Source organism: Dendrobates tinctorius, unplaced genomic scaffold (genome assembly GCF_039654945.1).
Source record: "Dendrobates tinctorius isolate UK_male_01 unplaced genomic scaffold, ASM3965494v1 ptg000095l, whole genome shotgun sequence".
NCBI classification, from domain to species: domain Eukaryota; kingdom Metazoa; phylum Chordata; class Amphibia; order Anura; family Dendrobatidae; genus Dendrobates; species Dendrobates tinctorius.
This window is the reverse complement of record NW_027361763.1, coordinates 7,228,000-7,237,316: the sequence shown is the minus strand read 5'-3', so window position 1 is coordinate 7,237,316 and position 9,317 is coordinate 7,228,000.

Sequence of the window (9,317 nt, the reverse complement as noted above, 5' to 3'; positions counted from 1 at the left end):
AATTTTAAAAACGCGTGAAATCACCCCATAATTGACAAACAAAATCAGACAGCTGGGGGGCTGGTATTCTCAATAGGCCATAGATATTTACCCCCCCAGCTTAAAATAGCAGCCTGCACCTACCCCCAAAAAAGGTGCATTTATTAGATTTTGGCACTTTGTCCAGCTTCTCCCATTTGCTTTGGTGTGGTGGAAAGTGGGCTAATATTTGTCAGCTTTGTAATGTCTGTTTGACAGGGTGGGAACTGCAGAGCTCTGACTGGTGGTAACGAACATACAGCTGATTACAGCCAGTCTTTCTCGCGCTGTCACGGAAATGACAGCATGGTAAACACCAGTTGTTCGGGACCCATATTCATTTGAATGGGGTCCGGGCTCAGGGTTCGAGTTTTGGATACCATTCTGGTACACAAATCAAACTTTTTAAAATGTTTGGCTGAACTTAATGGACTCAAAAATCCATGAGTCCACCTATCACTTACTTGTAACTAGTGATAATTTGTCTGATTTTCTTCAAATATGGCTGTGGATTTGCTGTGCAGTTAAGCTCAGTCAAGTATTTAGTTTGTAAAATTGACAATTTTTTTATCTAAAAAAAGAACCACTTTACATTGGTGATATCCTCAATATGTCATCCGTATGTCACTTAAAAAAATATGACATTCAAATGACATACATTTTATTACTTGCTCACCTGGTGTGGTAGATTCTTTGACTGAGCAGCTTAAACAAGAGATGTAGGAGCAAAGTAGCAGGTCTTGACATATTACATGTGAAACAGCAAGGATTAGGACACATGGTATGCAAGGCAGCAGACAAACAAGCAGTTCAGGTAGCAAAGACGAAGCAGATTGTATGTTGATACACACAATAACAGCCATATACAAAACTGGTATCTTCAAGCATGGAAGCAGTTAAATATAGAAATTCAGTCTGGTATGTTCAGGGGAGGCAGGGGCAATGTTTAGTAGGAAAAATACAACCATGAAGTAAATGCAGTCTGGTCTTATCCCACTGGTTAAAAGCAGAAATGAAACAGGGAAGGAAATACAGTCTGGGTTATTGCAGCAAGGCAGTGGTTAACAGCAGGAATGTAACAGAAAAGAAAAGGAAATGCCCTCTAGAATCTTCTAGCAGAGCAGTGGTTAACAGCAGAAATGTAACAGAGAAGAAAATGCAGTCTGGGATCTTCCAGCAGAGCAGTGGTTAACAGCAGCACTGTAATAGAGAAGAAAATGCAATCTGGAATATTCTAGCAGGACAATGGTTAATAGCAATGTTGTATACAATAATGTACATGTAAACTGGAGAAATGTTGAAGAGATGCAATACTTTGCAGAAACCAGATGGGAACAGGTCTGAGAAGAGTTATGAGGAATTGGTAACTTGCTTGCTGAGAAGTTGGTGTAAACACAAGTTAGTAAGTTTGACTGAGCTTGTAAATAATACTGGTTGTAGCTTGGGAGTTAGTAGTACAAGAAGAGATAAACACCTGGCTGGAGCTCAGTCAGGTGAACAAAACAAAATTAAGGCAACAGAAATAATGTTAATAAATAATCAAGCACCTGGCCAAAGACAGCCTTAAAAAGGGTAGTGTGATGATGTCATAGGATTTTGTCTGGTTACCTATGGCAAAGGAAGGAGACAATAAAAGAAGGGATCGTTTACCGTTTGACAATGTTTTTTAAGAATTGTTTTTACCTTGCACAATTTGAGGTAAATTGCAGTGCAATATGATTCTACTCATCAGTAAAATTATGATGATGCCAAACATGTCCAGCTTTTTCATTCATTTAGTAGGGAAAAAAATCAGAAGTTTGCAAAAAAATATATTCAGGGTTGTGCTGCAATTTTCGGAAACCCGTAGTGTTTTTATTTTTCGGTCTATAAAGCTATGTGAAGGGCTATTTTTTGAGGAGCGAATTGTGAGTGGTATTGCAAAAACCAAAAAAACTAATGTTTTTCTTCTTGAATTTTTTTCTGTTTATGGTGTTTATCGATCGAGTTAATTATCTTTAGATTATGACAGAGCTGGCTTTTTTGAACACATTGATACCACATACGTGTATTTTTTTAATATATATATATATACTAGCTGAAGAGCCCGGCACTGCCCGGGCATAATAACTAACTGTGGTTAGTTATAGCAAATTATAATTATCCTCCATCCCATAGTCGGGTGCCCATATACCCATCACACATCCTCCATCCCATAGGCCCGTGCCCATATACCCATCACACATATCCTCCATCCCATAGTCGAGTGCCCATATAGCCATCATACATATCCTCCATCCCATAGTCGAGTGCCCATATACCCATCATACATATCCTCCATCCCATAGTCGAGTGCCCATATACCCATCACACATCCTCCATCCCATAGTCAACCATTATGACATCATAATGAGCGGCGGGGCTTGCAACCTATGATGACATCAGCGTCGCCATGGCAACCATTATGACATCATAATGAGGGGCGGGGCTTGATACACACACACTTTTTCCCCATTATGTAGATAGGGGCAAAATTGTTTGGTGAATTGGAAATTTCACCTCACAACATAGCTTAGGACGCTCTCGGGGTCCAGACATATGACTGTGCCAAATTTTGTGGCTGTAGCTGTGACGGTGTGGATGCCAATCCCGAACATACACACACACATACATACATACACACACTTGAGCTTTATATATTATATATATGTATATACAGTATATATATATATATATATATACAGTATATATATAAAGACTATATACATAGTCTTTATTTTTAACTAGCTGAAGAGCTCGGCGTTGCCTGGGCATAGTTCCCAACTGTGGTTAGTTATAGCAAATTATAATGATTATATTGCACATAAATACCATGCATCTAATCCTATCTTGTGTAATACTGACTGCTGAGCCGTGTATCTAATCCTATCCTGTGTGATACTGACTGCTGAGCTGTGTATCTAATCCTATCCTGTGTGATACTGACTGCTGAGCTGTGTATCTAATCCTATCCTGTGTGATACTGTCTGCTGAGCCGTGTATCTAATCCTATCCTGTGTGATACTGACTGCTGAGCTGTGTATCTGTGTAGCTGTGTACCTGGATCCAGCAGTCAGATACTACCGCTGCTGCTGCTCTTTCATATGGGGGGCTACACTTCTCTCATACCCCAAGATCAGACAATAGAGCTGGTGGAGGCGTTGGTCTGCTCCTATCACCAAAATGTACATTTCAGGTTATCCCTCAAGTACCCTCACTTGTCTTCCCTTCTTTTGAGGTCCATGCCGTCAGACTCTACACCCCCTTCTCCATGCGAGTGGCGGTGGTGTATCGTCCTCCCGGCCCCTCCCATCAGTTCCTGGATCATTTTGCCACTTGGCTTCCACATTTTCTCTCCTGTGACATCCCTACCCTCATCATGGGAGATTTCAACATCCCCATTGCTCTTCCCCTCTCCCCATCTGCTACTCACCTTTTATCTCTAACCTCCTCATTTGGCCTTTCACAGCTCACTAATTCTCCAACGCATGAAGACGGAAACTCCCTCGACTTGGTCTTCTCTCGGCTTTGTGCAGTGGATGATTTTGCAAACTCCCCTCTCCCGCTCTCTGACCACAATCTTCTTTCATTCTCTATCAAGAGCTGCCAGGCTGCTCAGGTCACCCCCACTGTCCAGACTTATAGAAACATACAGGCCATTAACACCCAGAAACTTATGAAGAACTTGCAGTCTTCATTGGCCCCTATCTCCTCCCTCTCATGTCCTGATTCTGCATTGAAGCATTACAATGAAACACTTCAAACTGCCCTGGATGAATTTGCACACCCTATAAATAGAACACCACAACACAGACGGCGACAACCCTGGCACACGGTGCAAACACGTTTCCTGCAGCGGTGCTCCAGGTGCGCCGAACGTCTGTGGAGAAAATCCAATCTACACGAAGATTTCATCCTTTTTAAGTTTATGCTTAGAACATACAACACTGCCCTTCACCTCTCCAAACAAACCTATTTCAACACCCTCATCACCTCACTGTCCAATAACCCGAAACGTCTCTTTGACACTTTTCATTCTCTACTCAATCCAAGAGTACAGGCCCCAACCACGGAGCTCCGAGCTGACGATCTGGCCAATTACTTCAAAGAAAAAATTGACCAGATCCGACAGGAAATTATCTCCAAATCCCCTCATACCATGCACCGTCCTCCCTCCCCCACTGCATCTAACTCACTCTCTGATTTTGAACCAGTCACAGAAGAAGAAGTAAGCAGGTTCCTTGCATCTTCTCGCCCAACTACTTGCACCAGTGACCCATTTCCGTCACATCTCCTCCAGTCCCTTTCCCCTGCTGACACCCCTCACCTAACTAAAATATTTAACCTCTCTCTCTCTACTGGTATTTTTCCCTCCTCATTTAAGCATGCCATCATACATCCACTACTTAAAAAACCATCCCTCGACCAAAACTGTGCCGCTAACTATAGACCTGTCTCTAATCTTGCCTTCATCTCTAAACTCCTGGAACGCCTGGTCCACTCCCGTCTTATCCGCTATCTCTCAGAAAACTCTCTTCTCGACCCTCTCCAATCCGGTTTCCGCTCTTTACACTCCACTGAAACTGCCCTCACTAAAGTCTCTAATGATCTGCTAACAGCTAAATCAAATGGTCATTACTCCATGCTAATTCTCTTGGATCTCTCTGCAGCATTCGACACTGTGGATCATCAGCTCCTCCTCACTATGCTCCATTCCATTGGCCTCAAGGACACCGTTCTCTCCTGGTTCTCCTCCTATCTCTCCGACCGCTCCTTTACTGTTTCTTTTGCCGGTTCCTCCTCCTCTCACCTTCCCCTTACTGTTGGGGTTCCTCAAGGATCGGTTCTAGGCCCCCTCCTCTTCTCCTTGTACACTGCCCCTATTGGTCAAACAATCAGTAGATTTGGTTTCCAGTACCATCTCTATGCTGATGACACCCAATTATACGCTTCTTCTCCTGACATCACGCCAGCCTTTCTAGAAAACACTGGCGATTGTCTAAACGCTGTGTCTAATATCATGTCCTCACTATATCTGAAACTGAACCTGTCAAAGACTGAACTCCTGGTGTTTCCTCCCGCTACTAATGCACCTATACCCGACATTGCTATTTCTGTGTGTGGTTCCACTATTACTCCCCAGCAACATGCCCGCTGTCTTGGGGTCATACTTGATTCCGAGCTTTCCTTTGCCCCCCACATTCGATCACTGGCTCGCTCTTGTCATCTGCACCTCAAAAACATTTCTAGAATTCGACCTTTTCTTACTTTTGACTCTGCAAAAACTCTTACTGTTTCTCTTATTCATTCTCGTCTCGACTATTGTAACTCTCTTCTAATCGGTCTCCCTCTTACCAAACTCTCCCCTCTCCAATCTGTCTTGAATGCTGCAGCCAGGATCATATTCCTCACCAATCGTTACACCGATGCCTCTACCTTGTGCCAGTCATTACACTGGCTACCCATCCACTCCAGAATTCAGTATAAACTTATTACCCTCACCCACAAAGCCCTCCATGGCTCAGCACCACCCTACATCTCCTCCCTTGTTTCAGTATACCACCCTACCCGCGCCCTCCGTTCTGCTGATGACCTGAGGTTAGTATCCTCAATAGTCAGAACCTCCCACTCCCGTCTCCAAGACTTTACACGTGCCGCGCCAATTCTTTGGAATGCACTTCCCAGGTCAATACGATTAGTCCCCAATCCCCACAATTTTAAGCGTGTCCTGAAAACGCATTTATTCAGACTGGCCTATCGCCTCAACACATTAACCTAACCTATCCCTGTGTGGCAGAGCCAAAAGTTTTACCATAACCAGGTTCCCAGCATCATGTTCCCACATGCTTTATGCATCCATTAGCCCTCTGTGTCTGTACTGTTACACACTTAACATTATGGCTGGTCCATACAATCAGAGCAACTGTTACCACCCACCTTTCGTGTCTACCTCTTTCCTCATAGACTGTAAGCTTGCGAGCAGGGCCCTCACTCCTCTTGTTATTTGTTATAATCTACTGTAGGTGATTATTGTTATGCTGTAATGTCTATTGTCTGTACAAATCCCCTCTGAAATGTAAAGTGCTGTGGAATATGTCGGCGCTATAAAAATAAAATTTATTATTATTATTATTATTATTATTATTATTATTATTATTATCTATTCCTATCCTGTGTGATACTGTCTGAGCTGCATATCTAATCCTATCCTGTGTGATACTGACTGCTGAGCCGTGTATCTAATCCTATTCTGTGTGATACTGTCTGCTGAGCCGTGTATCTAATCCTATCCTGTGTGATACTGTCTGCTGAGCTGTGTATCTAATCCTATCCTGTGTGATACTGTCTGCTGAGCTGCATATCTAATCCTATTCTGTGTGATACTGACTGCTGATCCGTGTATCTAATCCTATTCTGTGTGATACTGACTGCTGAGCCGTGTATCTAATCCTATCCTGTGTGATACTGTCTGCTGAGCTGTGTATCTAATCCTATCCTGTGTGATACTGTCTGCTGAGCTGCATATCTAATCCTATCCTGTGTGATACTGACTGCTGAGCCGTGTATCTAATCCTATTCTGTGTGATACTGACTGCTGAGCCGTGTATCTAATCCTCTCCTGTGTGATATTGACTGCTGAGCTGTGTATCTAATCCTATCCTGTGTGATGCTGACTGCTGAGCCGTATATCTAATCCTATTCTGTGTGATACTGACTGCTGAGCCGTATATCTAATCCTATTCTGTGTGATACTGTCTGCTGAGCTGCATATCTAATCCTATCCTGTGTGATACTGTCTGCTGAGCCGTGTATCTAATCCTATCCTGTGTGATACTGACTGCTGAGCTGTGTATCTAATCCTATCCTGTGTGATACTGTCTGCTGAGCTGTGTATCTAATCCTATCCTGTGTGATACTGACTGCTGAGCTGTGTATCTAATCCTATCCTGTGTGATACTGACTGCTGAGCAGCGTATCTAATCCTGTCCTGTGTGATACTGTCTGCTGAGCCGTGTATCTAATCCTATCCTGTGTGATACTGTCTGCTGAGCTGTGTATCTAATCCTATCCTGTGTGATACTGACTGCTGAGCTGTGTATCTAATCCTATACTGTGTGATACTGTCTGCTGAGCTGTGTATCTAATCCTATCCTGTGTGATACTGACTGCTGAGCTGTGTATCTAATCCTATACTGTGTGATACTGACTGCTGAGCCATGTATCTAATCCTATCCTGTATGATACTGGGCTCCCCCTGCAGTCTGTGTCAGAGGGTGGTCTGTGTTGGCACGGTAATAAATTGTGTTATTTCCAGCTTTACAGAAGGACGATAACACCATAGAAATGATAAGAATAATAGGCCTCAGTTACCACAACTGTCTACAAAGAAAACTGTTGCTGATAGCAACCAATCACAGCTCATTTTTCATCTTTTAAACAGCTCTGGGACAGTGTGGCGAGTTTTGAGTGGCGACTTTTGTGTTTCGGCTTTTATGTGGTGAGGTTGGTGTATGTGTGGTGAAATATGTGCTGAGGGTGGTATATGTGTTGGAGCACGTGGTAGTGTGTGGCGCATTTTGTATGTGTTCATATCCCCGTGTGTGGTGAGTATCCCATGTCAGGGCCCCACCTTAGCAACTGTACGGTATATACTCTTTGGCGCCATCGCTCTCATTCTTTAAGTCCCCCTTGTTCACATCTGGCAGCTGTCAATTTGCCTCCAACACTTTTAATTTCACTTTTTCCCCATTATGTAGATAGGGGCAAAATTGTTTGGTGAATTGGAGCGCGCGGGGTTAAAATTTCGCCTCACAACATAGCCTATGACGCTCTCGGGGTCTAGACGTGTGACTGTGCCAAATTTTGTGGCTGTAGCTGCGACGGTGCGGATGCCAATCCCGGACATACACACACATCCACATTGAGCTTTATATATTAGATGGGGACAAAAAGGGGTGATTTGAACCTTTACATCCGGTATATATATTTTTTTTCATATTTTTTAAAACATTTATTTTTTTAACTTTTCACTGTTCTTATTAGTCCCTTTAGGGGACGCTCATCTGATCACTTGTGCTGCATACAGCAATACCACAACACATGCACATAGTGAAAATCATGGTGTCCTTTGAAGCCCGGCCACAGGCTTCATAATGACAAGCATGACGGTCTTCAACAGACTCCCGTGCTGTAATAACAACCCATCGACAACCTGCGATAACATTACGAGCGCGCCAATGGGCAAATTAAATGGCATGCCTCGATGCGCGTGTTAAATGCTGTAGGCAGAGCTTCGCCTAACCTACGATTGTTAGAGTCAGGTTTGGGCTGTAACATACAGCCATCATCTGCCGAGTATGGGGTGGTAGTGAGCCCACTCCATGCAACTGCTTTCGACTTGCGCCGTACAAGTAAGGCATATGCCGTTAAAAGGTTAATTAATAATTTATACAAGGAAAAATACAGTTTTCTATGTTAATAATTGCAATAGATCTTTCTCAAACAGACTCCATATGGATGGTGTCCTTATCAAATCTGTTTCTTATGCACTCATCAAGTTTCAGAATTTTGAGGATTTCATTTTTTTTTTTTTACAAGTGGACCATTAACCCTTTTGTAAAAACGCTTATCTGAGCCACCCCATTAGCTTTCAATGGTCCACATGCTGTCTGTGTGCAGTCCGTTTAGCACACGGACAGCGCGGACCAAATATATGCTTGTCTGATCAAGCTCAAATAAGGTGACCCCAATGTAGATGAATTTCAACAAATCTCATCTACCCAATTTCTTACTCTTCACCTAACTTCACCTGCGTTGCAGACTATCAAAGCCACAGCATCTATTCTACACCTGCGCTGCGTTCCACAGGGTCAACACTGCAGCAATATTTTTATGGCATCATGATTGGTGATCGTCTCCTATGCTATCACTGATCAATTACTATCATGGTTGAGCAAAAACAAGTGAATCATGATAGTAATTGGCAAGTGTAAATGGGCTTTATGGGATCATGTAAGGATTAGTACCCAGGGCAGCGTGATCTCTATAAATACGGTGATGACTATAACCTCACTTGCTGATCAAGCTAGCATTAGCTGTCAGTCATGTGACCATCCCTGGACCTGTCTCTCATCTCAGTGGATTATCTTAGCATTCTCTCCATGGTTAATAAATCTGTAATATTTTCTTTTCCTTACAGCCTAATCTCAATCACTGCTGTCCTGACTCAAAAGACACTATTTGTACAGTTTCCTCAGTGATTTATGGCTTTCTTTCCCTAT